Source organism: Lactuca serriola, chromosome 5, assembly GCF_051521515.1.
Source record: "Lactuca serriola cultivar US96UC23 chromosome 5, Lser_US96UC23_V15, whole genome shotgun sequence".
Classification (NCBI taxonomy): domain Eukaryota; kingdom Viridiplantae; phylum Streptophyta; class Magnoliopsida; order Asterales; family Asteraceae; genus Lactuca; species Lactuca serriola.
The window spans coordinates 278463362-278480578 of NC_136412.1; the positions used below are offsets into that span (position 1 = coordinate 278463362).

Here is a 17217-nt window from a genome sequence, read left to right on the forward strand (position 1 = left end):
CACGCTGAAATCAGATGCACTCGAAGAAGTCCATTTTCCCTTTCTCTTCGCTTTGTCTCTGCCCATTGGGCGTTCAATTTCTTCTAGCTCGAGTTCGTCGTCCTGATTTAAATCTAGACCGACCCGAGCATCAGAGGAGGTTGTGTATCTACTAGAGCCCGTTTTCGTTCGCTTTGATTGCTGGACTCCAAAAATAAAATCCTGCTCGTATTTTTTCCACCTAGGACTTCGGTCAATAATTTCCAACAATCGTGCCACTTGAATGGTTTTCCGACTTCCTCAAGGTAAAACTGCAATGCTTCTTGAAGTATTTCTTCGCCGCATTGGTTGCTTTTTCGTTAGGTTTTTAGGTTGTTGTATAACCCGTTAATTTTTGAAACCCCCTTTTCTATGTCTTGAAACTTCGAATTAAGTTGATGTTTCGTACGGTAGTCGTCACATTTTCCTAGCTCATCTCAAAATCGTTCTAAAATGCGAAACCAAAAATGTTCTCCCGATTGTGCGTTTCCCTGAATCGAATCTTCAAAAATATCAACCTAAACTCTGACCAAAGCTAGCTCTTCGTGTGGAACTCATGTTGTCGGCTTTTGTCTTCCCGGTTGTGCGACACCCTCGCGCACTTGTTTTTTCCCTTTACGTCTTTGTGGTGGTGATGTTGGTTGAGTTTCGGGAACCATGTCTTCTTCTTCTTCCGCGTCATCAGATTCATCGACAAGTTGGTGGTGGTGTTGGGTTTGGGTTTGAGTTTCAGTTTGAGTTTGGGGTTGAGGTTGATTTGGCGATTGCTGATCCGGAAATACAACAAAGTTTAAAAACATTTGCGATGGAACATTTGGCACTTGCATCGGGTAATATTGGCAAATATTTTGGTATTGGAATTGTAGTGGGGATTGAATGAGAGCATCGAGTTGGGGGCGGTAAACTCCTTGCGGGGATGAATCGATAGCAAAAATGTTGCGAGGAGGGATGTTTATACTCGAACCATGGCTTTTTTCCCTTCGATCGGAACTTGGAGTTTGCTTGTCGGGATTCATTTTGTTTTGTTGATATAAAGTAGAGAGAATAGAGGATAGCGTGATGTTTTTAAGTTATATGTATATATTTATAATAGTGGTAAAAGGATAAAAAAAAAAAAAAAAAAGAAATAAAAACAAAAGTAGCCGTTACAGTAAAAAAAAATTACATTTTTTACTGTTATTCAACAGTTGTTTTTCAACAAAAAAAAAAGAAAGAAAAAGGCCGGCCAATCGCAACAAGTGAGAGAGAGCGGGAGAGGCTCCCCTCTCCGTTTCCCGCACAACCCATTCCCGCAACGATGGTGCGGTGTTCCGCCGTGCGGGAAGCTCTCCGCTTCCGTTCCCTGCACCCGCTTCGTTCGGCCTAAAAGAATCAGGAGGTTTTATGCTTCGTTCATACCTTATCAAGTTCGAAGACCTCATCAAGAACTTCAATCCAAGAAAAACCCTTTAGATAGAGAGAGTTAAGTTAAACCGACAGAAAAAAAAAAAAAGTTTGAGAATGAAAAATTATTCTTAGCTATATATTTATTCTTGTTGTAAAACGTTTGTTTGCAACGGTGTAAAAGTTAGAATTAAATATTAATATCTGAATACAAATTTACATATATGCATTTATGCACATTCAAAAAAGAGTTCACTAATTTTTTTTAAAGCATTGAATCGGATTAAGGCTTACACTCAGTTACAATTGTGGAATGGTAGTGTTGGTTTCAAAAAACATTGGTGGGATTAAGAGTTTTATTTTTCTCTGTGTTGTGAAGTTGGTTTCAAAAAACATTAGTCGGATTAAGAGTTTTATTTCTCTCTTTCTCTTTCTTTCTTTCTTTCTTTCTCTCTCTCTCTCTCTCTCTCTCTCTCTCTCTCTATATATATATATATATATATATATATATATATATATATATATATATAACAAATAAACATGTGTAGACTAGTGTTGGTGAACTACCAAGCTATAAAATATGCTCAATTTAGTTTCTTTTAACGAAATATCCGATATATTATGTACAAGCCACTATTCATGACTAGTGTTGCGGGAGCAAGTACCAATGAGAATGATTCCCGGCTATAATTATTATTTATTAAATTTGAACCCTAAATTTTAAAGAGAAAGAATAACATCTCATATTGACGAGATAAAGTCAGTGATATGTTCGAGCCAATTGTATATATTGAAACCAAAATGCTTAAGTCGGCAAGAGAATGTTAAGGAGAAAGAACCCTTAATTCATGCTAGCCATTGATTCTATCTCGTCAAGCTTTTGAATGACCCAAGTCGCTAATTTTAAAAAGAAAATGCATCTTATATTGTACCAAAAAACTGAAAAACACGAATCTTTTTCAACGTGTCATGTGTTTTACACAATGGCCAAGGCAACCAATGCATATGTACAACACATGGTCAATCATAGAGCGGCACGTGGTTAAATAGTGAATGTTGGAAGCAAGATTTAAATAGTGAAATATAAAAAACAAAAAGAAGGGTACTTAGCCAATTGACAAATGAAGCTAGGACCCAATAGAGGTGTCAAAACCTACCATGTACAAGCCACTATTCATGACTAGTGTTGTGGGAGCAAGTACGCATGAGAATGATGACCAACGATAGTTCTTATCATGTGTACACTTGCTTGCTTCATAGGACAAAACCCACATGGCCAATCAAGACATGTTTTTTTCGCAACTATTTCCGTTAATGGGGTAAAAATATGATTTCATGTATAATATACAGATTATCAGGAGTTGGTTTGAATTGGTTTGTAATCAGGGCATCGAGTTAATTTTGAGTATCCTATGAAAAAAATGGACCTTAAACATAGTTTTGTTATATATTAAAAAAACATTTATTAATACTACTTTTAAGTTATAATTTTTAGAAAAACAATGAAAAATGATAATATTAAATCTAATCATACACAGTTACATAAATCGTTTGGCTCTCATCATCCTTAGAATCAAATTTATTCACAAATTCTTGGTAATCATTACTCTCTAATACATTGTTCAAAATAAATATCATTTTCAAGCACTTAAGTTTTTTTGTGATATTGTGGATCATAAATATTACTCTAACAACTTTAATTTTAAGAAACTTGTTTCTACATACGCAACAGTTACTAGAATTATCACCAATACTTATATGCACTAGTTGCTTTAGGAAAACAACTGACTTTTTTATATTTTTTAAAGACAAAATTACAAAAATGGTCCCTGTGGTTTACCAAAAATCACAAAGTTAGTCTCTGCTAATTTTTTTTGATGCAAATGGTCCTTGTGGTTTGCAAAACTTGCGAACTTGGCCCTTTTTACTAACACCGTTAGTATATAACCATTAGGGACTAAATCTGTAAGGGCATTTTCGTCTTTTTAAGTATAAAGGGACTAAATTCGTGACATTTGATAAACCACAGGGACCATTTTTGAAGTTTGTTTGTATAAAGAAAATTAATTCAAGAAAGGGGAAGGCTTGAACTTGAAACCTTCACCCCATAATACGACAAAGGAAGCTCACTTGCTTATAACTTCCTAAAACCAAGTTATATAATAACGAAAACGTTAATACATAAATAATAAATAAATTTTAAAAACATTTTTTTAAATATTTTTTTTAAATAAAACAAAATTTATTTTAGTCGTGTTATAAAAATATAGTTTTTAACAAACAATTTGTATGTATTTTTATATATTTATTTAACGTAATATATATTTTTTTTATATCTTTAAAAAATACGTTTTCGTATAAAAAATATGTTTTCGTAAAATATATTTTTTATGTTTTTGAAATAATAATAATTAACACTAATCATGACATAAAAAAATACATATTTTGGGTCGCTAGTTCTAAAACCGTTTTTTGGTTATTATATAAGTTAGTTTTAGGAAGTTATAACCAAGTGAGCTTCTAGCTCAAATGGTTAAGGCCCCTTGTCATGTTAGGGGGGTGGAGGTCTCAAGTTCGAGCCTTCCCCCCTTCCTTCAGTCAATTAATTTTTTTTTCAAACAAACTTCAAAAATGGTTCATGTGGTTTATCAAATGTCACGAATTTAGTCCCTTTATACTTAAAAAGACGAAAATGCTCTTACAGATTCAGTCCCTAACGGTTAGTATTTTTTTTCCAAACAAACTTCAAAAATGGTCCCTGTGGTTTATCAAATGTCACGCATTTAGACCCTTTATACTTAAAAAGACGAAAACGCCCTTACAGATTCAGTCCTTAACGGTTATTGTGACAACCCGAAATTTCTATTCTGTACAACATTTCAATTCTATAGAAGTCAAAATTGTTTATGTTAACTTTCAAGCTTTCTGGAATAAGTTTGAGTATTTTAGGACTATCACTTTAGGAGATATCAGGAGAGAGGATGCCCTAGGGTTTATTGTGCATCAATAACTTTCCAAAACTCCAAGAGTTTGGAGTTTACGGCCTAAACAAGGGTGTTTACGGCCGTAAACCCTATATGGGGGTATATATATGACACTTAGTCATTATTTACACTTTTTCACAAAATCAAGATCCAAATCCCAATTCTCTCTCAAGTATCTTCGACTTTTCCTTCTAGATCTTCAACTTGTAAGTGTTTCTAACCCTTCTAAGTTAATATCTACCTTAATCTAGTGATCTAACACACTTCCATCCGTGAAATCATTCCAAAAGGTTAGATCTTCAAGTTTCACCAATAACACACACTAGTGTTCTTGGCCTTTTGGTACCTTTTCAAGCTTCTAACTAGTAAGTACTTCTATCCTAGAGTAGTATAAGGCTTGTTACACTTCATTACACCAAGAAATCACCCAAGAACACCAAGATCAAGGTGTTTACGGTCCAAGATGTTCTTGGACCGTAAACCATATAAAGGGTGCCAATATGTGCCTTATTCCTTCCTAAGCCTTGGAAACTAGCATGGATCCTTTCCTTGATATGTTTAGGACTTGAAAACATAAAAATACCATAGACCATAAGGGTTTATGGTCGTAAACCCAAGGACAAATGGTCTAGGGACCGTAAACTCCTCAAAGGAGTGAAATGGTGCCCAAACCTCTTCCAAAGGCTTAACCTTCAAGTGGGAAATACATCTTGGGACTTATAAACCTTCAAAACACCAAATGGTCAAAAGGACATGAGTTTACGACCGTAAACTCATGGGTTTACGACCGTAAACTCAATGAGTTATGGTCATTAAAGCGTAAACTCATGTAAGGGGTTCTATTGAACCCTAAACTCAATGGCTTTTTCCTACAACACTTAGATGCACTCCTTAGCACTTATAACACTTATATAAAGTGTTTATCATGTCCTAGGATGTCTTAAATTGGTTAATTAGTTGTTTAAAGACTAATTGGATAAATATATGTACTACTATATGTTAACTAGGATCCTTGTGTGTGTACAAGTCTTCACTTGACACTTAGCATCCTATATCAGTCAATACATCCAAACCACCAACTATAGGTGAGTTCATACCCCTTAATCAATGTTTTAAATGTTTTTAAATGCTTTTATAGGGGGAATACAAGTTAAGTCATGCTAGTTATTATATCAATCACATGTGATTAATAACCAGCATACAAATGGATTTACTGCACTTTTAGCTGTTTTATCAAACTGATTACTTCAAATGGCTTTCCAAAATGTTTTACTTGTTTAACAACTTTTTATTAAACTGTACTACGTCCTATATGTTTTCTTCCAAACTCTGTTATACTTTGTTATCAAAGGAATTACTTTTGAAATGCCTTATAGAATGACGTCAAGTCATTATTATTTATTTATTGTTGAAAACCCTTAAATGTTTTACAAAACTTCTTTTATACTTTTAAATTGTTAAAAGCATGCATATATATATATATATATATATATATATATATATATATATATAGTTATATAAGTAATGTTTGAAGGACTTAGGAAGGCTAGCTCGCCTTATTTCCTTTTCCTCGTTGGGATGTGGCTTTAGGGTATCGGTTATCCTTCTGAAGGTCATTTAACTATTAGTTATATATCATGTATACATATATAGACATAAAAGTACCCTCAGTCAGTTCAGTGCCTTTGGCTAGCAAAGGTATACCTTGGTTATACTTGTACCTTACTAGTAACTATTATAGGTATAGTTAGGAGATACTACTTGCTATTCCTATTACAAGGAATACACCAGAGTTAGTTCATTCATGAGTCTATACTAAATGCTATATGAAGAGATACACTTACATAGATACCTTGTTAAAAGCATGCATGTATATGTATAGTTATATAAGTAATGTTTAAAGGACTTAGGAAGGCTAACCCGCTTTATTTCCTTTTCCTCATTGGGATGTGGTCTGGTGGGTATCGGGTATCCGTCCGAAGGTCGTTTAAATATTTAGTTATATATCATGTGTACATATACGGACATAATAGTTCTAATCAGTTAGTTCAGTACCTTTGGGTAGCAAAGGTATACGTTCATATATCCCTAGTAAGCTATTATAGGTATAGTTTGGGCTTATATATGATTTGGTAATACAAATGGATTTTGACCTAGCGATTCGTTGCGGAAGTCACCTTTAGTTCCAAACGTAGAATAGGGACTACCAATCATATTATTACTTACTTACAGCGGGTCTGGTGAGAAGACTACTTACTTACAGCGGGTCTCGTGAGAAGACTACTTACATACAACGGGTCTCGTGAGAAGACTACTTACTTGCTTACTTTCTTTCACTTAAGTCTTGGTAGAACACTACTTTCAAAACAGTCTAGTTTTGGTAGAAGACTACCTTTTTATACTAGTAGGAAATATGACATTTTCTAGGATATTCAAACGTTTACACTTTTACTTATAAGACTTTTCATTAATACTTATATAGATAACGACATTAAATACTTATGAATTCACCAACTTTAAAGCAGATACTCACTTTCAAAATAACCTGTATTCTCAGGTCACAAATAGGCAGGTACCGATGCAAGGTTTAGAGAAGACAGAGCAGTCAAGACTCGTCTTTTATTTTGAGTATTCATTATGTTGTTATTACCATAAAAGAATACACTTGTAAGTAAAATTATACTAATAATGCAATGGATGATGTTGTTGCTTATTTACTACTTTGCATTGTTGTGATACTGTACATGACGTCCTCCGCCCCCGAATGTTTCCGCCGTTCCGGTTTTGGGGTGTGACAGTTATATACTAATGGTGTTAGTAAAAATGGCCAACTTTGCAAGTTTTGCAAACCATAAGGACCATTTGCATCAAAAAAATTAACAAGGACTAAATTTGTGACTTTTGGTAAACCACAGGGACCATTTTTGTAATTTTGTCTTTTTCAAAATATTGGCAGGGTTAGTAGTTTCACTCGATAAGAACTAGTCAACAATATTTCATATTTATTGTATTATTCAAATTTTGCTTTAAGAGAAGTCATTACTTGAAATTGAAACAATCAAACATATAAGCCACAACAAAAGTTGATTGATTTTGAAATTGAAACACAATAGGCGAGCATCGAATTTCTTAGAAAATCGTTTATGTTTTCTGAAATTAAAACAATCAATTAATCAATAATATGAAATTGAAGGTTACAAGCAATTCTGAAATTAAGTGATCATATTATTTTAAAACTTACAATTTTGATTTATGAATCAAATGATGCACTAATTTTGAAACATTCAGTTAATCAATAGTCAAACACACACTCTCAATGACTTACGAAGTTGAATAGAAGGAGCAACATTCACTAAAAGAAAACAATGCATTATCGGTGACACCTTTAGCGGTGAAATAAGCAATTGTCGCTGCTAAAAGCTTATGTCACCATTAAAGGGTCGCAAATAATGCTTAAAGGACCGAATCCGCGTCAAACGTCTCTAGTTCCACTGGGACTTCCTTTTTCGTAGCTTGAATTAACTTTGTTTAGGGGTTCTTCTACGTATCGACTCTTCGTTTTCCACGAGGTCATTTTAGATAGACCTTTGGTTTCGTCTGCATTGTCAATTAGAGCAGACCTAAAGAACTCATCACAACCATATTTGTTATCATCTTCGACCATGGACGTTAATTCGATTGTTTGATTTTTGTTCAATCCTTTAGTTGTAAAAACTTGGGTAGGAACAATTTGAACTTTTGGGAAAACAGTTGCTTTAGCTTTAAAAACTTTAGATTTATCTAAAAAACACATGGAAATTCAACCGAATTCTCAGAAATTAGGATTTTCACAGGTTCGTTTTTAACAAACTCAGAGCAGTCATCCTCATCCTCTACAGAGATTTCACTCATATCACTTTCATCGTCGAATTCAGAAACGTTTTCAACATCAAGTTTATTATCTGAATTTATTTTTTGTATAATTTTAGATTTAATTTGTTCTTTGTCCTTTTCATCCAAAAGTTGTTTAAGCATGTTTTTTAATCTTTGGACTTTATGAAAGATTCGATTATGTCCAGTCCTAATCTGTATTCATCTGAGGTTTCGTCTGACGAGACGATGGATTCTCACCTGTAGCAGTCAATGTCGATTTCGTCCACTTTCAATTCGAGAAAGGGCAAAATCATCTTGTGAATTTTCTTTCCAATCTCACAATTAAGATGCAACTGAGTAATATTAAAATAATGTCTTTTGGCAATCAAACAAAAGATGTTATTCTGTTTTAAAAGACCTAAATTATCTCTCTGCAAATAAATTGACACATCCCTAGACTTAGACAAATCAAACTCCAACTTTTCAATCTACATGCGTCTCTCTTCACTTTTTGATGAAACCCTGCCGAGTTGATTGGTTAAGTTAGAATTTGTTAAACGAATTTGTTTTAGACTATCACTAAAACTTGAAAATGTGTATTGTAAGTCGTTCACTTCAGTTTCATATCTAGACACAAGAATATTTAGAGATTCAAGAATAGAGTTTACCTTGTTGATCACATGCTTGCACTGGCTTATCTGCCCAAGAACTGGTTTTGCAGCGAAACAACTATCAGCGCCACGTCCACCATCATTTGCATAACCTCTCATGTAACGACCAAAAATTTCAACCAATTTAAAACACTTTATTTCATTCAAAAACCATTACGTTCATACATCTTGTTTTCAAAATAGTTTAAACATCAGAGTATCCCCCAGAACCATATCACATAAATCATAAAACATGAGGAGCGGTACGATCACGCCTTCGCCTTGCCACGATCTCTTGAAGCACCTGAAACAATAAACTACAACTGTAAGCCCGAAAGCTTAGTGAGTTTCCCCCAAAGTACCCTTACACACATAAACATATGCATACAACAAAGAACAACATACTACGGGTCCAATCAACCTTCAGGTTGGAATACCCCTGGCCCTCAACCATCCAGTTGGAATGCCTACATAAAACGAGCCCAATCATCCTACCGGGATGGAATGCTCTCGACCCACAACCATCGGGTTGGAATGCCCAAACACTTATACGTACAACAATAACTATTATGGGTCCAATCATCTCACAAGATGGAATACCCCAGGCCCATAACCATCGAGTTAGAATGCCAACCTACTATGAGTCCAATCATCCTACCGGGATGGAATACTCCTGGCCCACAACCATCGGGTTGGAATGCCCCACTCCCTATACATACAATAACTACTACTATGGGTCCAATCATCTTGCAAGATGGAATACCCTAGGCCCACAACCATCGGGTTGGAATGCCAACCTACTATGAGTCCAGTCATCCTACCGGGATGGAATACTCATGGCCCACAACCATCGGGTTGGAATGCCCCACACTAGAAAACATGCACACATAATAGGCAACCACATAATACTCTACAGAACCAACATACTAGGGCCCTATCATCCTACCGGGATGGAATACCCTCTGCTACTGCTCAACATACATAACCCTCAGGTAACCTCCTACCAGCGTACATAAGGCAAGACCAACTACAGGTCTATAAATAACCACTACCAACTACCAGGGCGCTGATCCAACAAAACTAGCCATCACTTAACTATCCATTCCTCTAGGATACTAAGCTAACAAGGCATATCCTCTTATCATTATCCTATATACCAGGATACTAGCAAGCATATCATTACACAACATAATAAGCTCTAAACAACAATTCAAAGGGCCAGCCTTGGTGCCTTAGACCCTTGAGTACAGTGAGGAAAACTCACCTTGTAACTGCCGAAATTTTGCAAATCTCTGACCGCTGACTCACCGGAAATCCCAACTATCATATGAAAATCATCACATTAGAATCCATCATGACTTTCTAGGCTAAGGGCCCACCACACTCATTAAGTCCATTATCCTCTTATTGGGCTAAGACCCAAAACCAAATCCTCATGCAAAGCCAATATTGGCCCAATTTACTAAATTGGGCCCACCATTCTAATCGGGCCTAGATCCAAGGTCCATAATAATTATTAGGCTCAAATTACTCCATTTATACTGCCCAGTCATGGCCCAAGCCCAGCTAGCCTATAAACAACCCAATTACTCAAGGCCTAAAATTGAAAACCCAACAGAGGGCGTACGCTGGGCGTACTCCTCTCGTACGTGGGGCGTACGCTCATCTGTACCACAAATCCTTCCATGTGCTTAATGGCTTAAGCACTTAAGCCCATATGCTAGATCCAGTGACAAAAAGGGCCTAGGACCCATAAAGTCTTAATCTTTATCCTTTTGGACGTCCATAAAGCTCTTAACTCAAGGTCTTAACTCATTAAGACCTTCCTATATCATACATGGGACAACCAAAGCGATTGGGACCTTATTTTTCTTACTCAAGACCTCTCCCATGGTCTGAAAGGACAGCTCATCTTAAACAAAACACATCATGCATCATGATGGGGCTTTTGGGACAAGAAATGGTGTCAAAACTTCACCATACTTAGATTTACACAAAATAGATGTCAAGCAAGAAGCTTTATACCTTCTAGTGGTTGCAAACGGTGATGCTATCTCGGATCTACAAGCTCCAGCCACCAAGTTTCCTTCTTTGCCAACCTCTTCTTTCTCCTTCTAAGCTTTTCTTTGACAAACTAAGATCCACAAGGCCAACACACCCAACAATGGAGATGGAATGTCTATCTAGGGTTTTCTGCGGATAAGGGAACATATATGGAGGCTAGGGTTGATCCCTTATGTTCTTTAAATAGTGGCTGACCCTAAAATTAGGGTTTTAAGACTCTGAGTGTACGCTGGGCGTAACTCTAGTACGTTGGGCGTACACGTCCTTGCACCCGCGGTTATTCATTCTACTACGCTGGGCGTAACCCAGCCTACGCTAGGCGTACCCACGCGTGTCCCAAACGCATGAATGACCTTTCCTTGACAACTTTTTCCATTAAATGCCATAAGTGTCAATATCTTCAAAGTGTCATAACTCCTTTATTCTAAGTCTGTTTCCGACAGACTTTATATCCATGAAAAGGTGGCGAGAACCCTTACGCTTCTAGCAACACACCCCGACCCGAAACCTTATCTAATAAAACCCATTGCCCATAAAACACCGAAATGCCCATGCTCTTGATCTCGGGGATCCATAAATAATTACTTATAGAATGGGGCGTTACAATTCTCCCCCACTTAAATATGATTTCGCCCTCGAAATCGCCAATTGCCAACTCTAGCTACCCAAAATCCCGAAAGGCACATTCACGCCACTAAAGCGTGACGACCACCAAGGGACGCTAACCCCATTGGAACTCCATCTTGAAGAGATACCTACTCCTTCTCATGCAGTCTCAAATACCTACCTCTCCGGAAAGCCCTGAACTTGGAAAGTTAGATTGGATCCGTCTCCCAGACAGGCCGCCCAAACTAACCATCACTTGACCTCTTCCCATTGCTATAAAAAAAGGACTACTCAACCATGGGAACTTGAATTTCTGACCCGAAAACAGGACCACGAATCATACTCTGCTGTCGGCCACACTTGCTCTCTTTTACTCATACTCAAACGTACATACATCAATACTCTTACCAAAACCAACACTCACACTTGGCCCAATCAGCCTTGGGCTGGAATACCAGGCATGCCTACGACGGGTCCGCTCATCCCTAGGATGGAATACCCTCGCATCCCTACACATGTTTGGCCTAATCAACCCTCGGGTTGGAATACCAAACACATCAGGTCCAATCAATCATAGGGTCCGGTCATCCTCATGATGGAATACCCCAAATTGGAATAACTCCATATACATAACTCAAACCTATAACCATACACAGAACCAAGGACCTTGTCCTTGCGTCACCATCGAACCCTTCGGTTCACCATAATTGAGTGTAACCCACTTATACCTCCGTATCACGATCTCTAGGTCCTTGACCTCCGACTATAATATCTTTACACAGTCCTCATCACCGGTCCAGACTGCTACCGAGTTTGTTAACCTGCTATCTCACTTTCCTCTGTCTAAACCTCCAATCTGGAGTCACTATCCCCCTTCTCTTCCAAGGAGACTGAAAACATGCCTACGCATCATCCAACATTGCCACAGCGACAAATCCTCGCTATACATCACCCCTTAGCAGTGCTGACCGCTATCTCATAACATGCATACATACTCAGAGACTGATCGCATAACCAGCAACCCATACATAGTCTGCCGCATTTCCTCGACATCTCCACCATTCGGGGACAAACCCACTAGCCGCTATCTCATAACACCATTCTCACTACTGGTTCAAAGATCCACGACACATGCAAAGCCCTTACTATAACTGAACCGCCTCATCGCACCACCCCAATAACCAACATTCAAACCGCGCCAGGCAACCTTCTACAACCAGCGCCTCATCCGAGAATTTCCAATTCTCCCCCACTTAGGGCACTAAACACCATCCACTGGCGGCGAAGCTAACACGCTGTTCAATCGGCCCCACTAATACACCGAACTTCAAGGAACCTAAGTTCATGCTGAAGGTTCCCGAATTCTCGAACCATAACCTTCCTTTCTCACGAATTCCACACTGGATATTAACCCTCTAAAAACCCTCAATACTCACTCTTCTCTAACACATACAACACTTTAATATCTCATGCAAGAAACAACATCTCATAATCATAACATAAACAAGATAAAGAAGAAAAACATACCAATTGACACCTCTGGCTCAGATCTGATCTCCTTGGTCACAAGCTGATAAGCACGCCATGGAGCCTTCGAAGGCTCTGCTCGACCCTGACCTCCGTCAGTAAGTCTCAAATTGGCTGGCACTGGGGCCTACACTGACCTGGCAGCCAGCAGAGGATACTGGGCCTTCATATGGCCCACCTGATCACAATGATAACAAAGTCGGACTCCTGCCGCTGGAGTCAACTGCCTGTAATCCCTGGCTATGTGGCCCTCCTTGCTACACTTGTGGCACCCGGAAGAAGAACGACAACTACCCTCGTGCACCTTGCCGCACTTCCTGCAAGTGCGACTCCTCTGACCTCCCTATCGATAATCAGCGGGCCTCATCTGGTTTGGTGCAAGCTGCGACTGCACCGGGGCCTGCCTCTGCTCTCTCAACTAGAGCTCAATCTCTTCAAAAATTTTAAGGATATAGGTCGTGCATTATTGCGTGCCCTTAAATTAGTGTCTAATGTAAAAAAATTAAAAACACGGAGGGCGCTTTATGTAAAATGTGCGTCTTCTCAATAAATGTCGCATTATAATTTTAATGAAAGGCACACGTCTCTTATCACAATAAGCGAGGCTACAAACAAAATATCCTAACACTCACTTTTGATCAGTCACTTCACTCTCTACAATCGATCGACTCTGAGACCTCGACTCGCCTCCCCTTGCAGACAACGTCTCCTCCTCTGACGTTACTTTTCCTACGGTTGATTTCACCTCGCTGATGACCTTGGGCTCAACTGACATCATTGGAGACTGCTCAAATTACGTGCCCTAGGTTCGATTAAGGTGTTCCTGTTGAAATGATTTAGGCAAAGTCAACTTCCCGGTTGGCCAGAGAACCAAGTAATAGAAGAGAAAGAGCAGAAGAAAGTCGACACAAGGGGAAGAAGCGCCTGGTAGCCATGAATCCGAAGCTAATTTGAACACATTCATGGTTTTCTCACCTACCGAAGCTTCTCATGTTGAACACAAGGTAAAATATCAAGCTTGTCAAGTTGTATGTAATGTTTTTATCCCCTTTTTTCATCTTACGAACATTTGGTCTGCCTTTTATCCCAAACTTTCACCTTGTCCTCAAGGTGAAGAAAGGATTTGCTAACCGTGTAAGTATAATATCAGTGACCTGAGAAAAGAGACGAAAAATCCCTCAAACTTCATCTTTATCAAACTCCCCTGTGAGATGTTTCTCTTCGGGTTCTTCAAACTTTGGCTCTTCTTTGGTGCTTAAAACAACAGTCTTCCCCTCAAGTTCTATCAACCGTCCAACATCATCTCTAAGCAATCCAAAAAGGTTAGTCTTGTTTACTTGGCCAGATTTATTCATTTCGTTTATGTCAAGCTCTACATCCATAGCCTCAAGTTGCTCATTTCTTTCAACTGATTCCACCTTCCGTTTGTTGACCTTCTTTTCTCTACTTCTAGTTTCATCAAACCCTGTGAAAAAGAAAATTCTTTCTTACAAACATTAGCAAAATATTGTGTATAATAAAAAAACCACAAATAATTAACAATCAAATTTAGTTTTGCTACAAGGTTTGTCTCTGGCACCGATGACATTAATAAAAAGGTTTTAAAGTAAAATGACTCTTTTTCCCTAATCTTGACCTAACTAAATCCAATCAACACCCAAAAATTAAAACTAAATCAAGATAAAAAAACTAACCTAATAACCTTTAGTTTTTTGTTTTTTCTTCAATTTGTTGGTACCATGGATCTTAATTTTGTTTTAGTTTACTCAGTACCACAATTTGGACCGATACCTCATACATTGATTCAATATGGTGAAGATTCAGAATCCTATGAGCAAGTTCTTCAATAGAGCTTCATGAAGCATCACTATCTATCCTAACAACCATTGTGTTTCTTTTTTTTGTACTTCAGATTTAAACATCCAAAGATGAGCTTCATGAATCATCACTGTAAGTTACACATTGGATATATTTATAATGTAGTTTTATGCTCCCAAAATTGGTCATTTGACCATTTTGGTTAATTTTGACATTTTTGCCCTTTTTTTTTTATCAAATCTATCAATTTGACCATTTGGGTATCCTTTTCAATTTATGAACTTCTTCACAAACTTCTCATATGTAAATAAATGTGGTTGAATTCTCTCAAACTAGAATTTCTAGTCATTTGAGCATTTTGGTCAATTTTGACAGTTTTGGTCTTTTTGACCAAATCTGTCATTTTGACCTTTTGGCTTCCTTTTTAATTCATGAAGTTGAACATACTCTACACTTTTCAATCCGTATCCTCTCAAGCTTAAAAAATAATCACTAAATAGAAATGGTTCTTGTCTAAAAGTTATGCAATAGTCTACTGAACTTTATAGTGCAATGACAAACAACCACTACAAACCCTTGTCCACCAATGATCATCTTAATCTTCATCATATTTGAAATTCCTCAATCTTTTCCTTGTAGGTTGCTCAGAATTCATAAAACTATCTTCTTCTTCACCATGATCACTCATGCTTCCAGATGTACTAATCTCTTTTTCTTCTTCTACACAGAAAAACAAACCATCATTTTTCTTTGAATCCAAAGTGGGCCTCTCTTCTGTAGGTGATGCCATGGATGATGGGACAACAGAGTCCCAAACACCATACTTTCCTATAACATCAATAATAGCTAAAGCATTCCCATGTGGCTTCCATGTCATAAAAGATATCACTTCTTCAAAATTTTGTCTTTCAATGTCTTGTGTCTTAGCAACATCCCATATCAAAACATGTTTATCAAATTCAGATGTAGCAATGTACTTTCCATTTAGTGAAAAGGTTGAAAAACACACAGGTTGTGTGTGTTCACCTCTTAATGTGAAAAGTTTTTCAGCTGTGTCTCTATCATACATAACAACATCATTTTTTAAACCAGAAACAACTTGCATTTCGCCATCTAGACTCCAGGAGAGTGCGGATAATGTTGTGAAATCTGGAGGGGTATTATGGGAAATGTTTTTTAGGGTGTGGAGTGTTGTACCGGATTGGAGCTCCCAGATTATAACAGTTCCAAATGAATTGACAAATGCTAAGTATTCCCTTTTGGGATGAAAAGATATGGATGTGATGGATCCTCTGTGTCCTTTTAAAACCCTAGCAACTGATCCATCTATGGTGTTGATAAGTATGATGCCATCATCATTTCCACTAGCTGCTAACATGGTACATAAGAATCCAAAAGCTTGACAGTGATGTAATAAAATGTAAAACTAGTAAAAATTCTACACCAATCAACTGCAATATTATATCAAATAGTTTGAAGGCATGGAATAATTATAGAATAACACATCATATAAAACCTTCCTATTGACATAAATTGGTAATATAAACCAAGTCAAGATACACAATTAAGTTTACATGTACTTTGTTTTAAACTTCTTAGAGTTCTCTATTCTTTCTTCTGCTTTCAATCCAACTCTCAAACAAATGCTTCATGGGGTTTCTGCTTCACATCTTTGAACATCAGCAAGAGTTCTGCACTTAACTTCCATGGATGATCGTTGGAAAGTAAGTCATTCACCTAAAGTTGAACATAAACAAACAAAAATTTTTTATTAGAAATAATACATTTTTTCCTCGAAATTTCTTTAAAACCCAATCTCTTCACCATTAGTCTCTTTACGTGTACCCTAACCCAAATATGGCTGAATGTGATATAATCATGATTTATACAACTCACTAGTATCTTATTATATGATAAAACATTTGAAAATACTCTTCTTAGAACTCTTCTCTTTTAAAGCTCTTAATGTAGTATATATAGTACACTTCTCATTAGCCTTCTTAATCACATACCTAATGAATTAAGATGTTCTAGGACATTAATTCAGGCATAATTTTGTTTCTGTAAAATGTTAATATCTTGTGCTAGTGAAGTTACAACATTTGGCTCTTGCCAAGATGAAGGACAAATATATAACTACAAGGTTGCACCAGTTGTGATAAAGAATGCCCCAACTTGTTAAAACTGTGTGCATGTTGTTCCAAGCCTTCCTTTACTTTTGCTTAGTGTGGATGTTTTTTTCCTTGTTTTAAAGAGATTTGATCCAGATGATTTAATTAGAGCTTATTTTGCAATTCAAAAGAGCTTCTGTTTAT

The 17217-nt window shown here is 37.1% G+C and overlaps 1 pseudogene; it reads right to left on the reverse strand.

The window, feature by feature from the left end:
- Positions 1-15497: 15497 nt before the first annotated feature.
- Positions 15498-16280, reverse strand: LOC145050536 (protein ENHANCER OF LHP1 1 pseudogene; annotated as a pseudogene).
- Between the last annotated feature and the right edge of the window lie 937 nt (positions 16281-17217).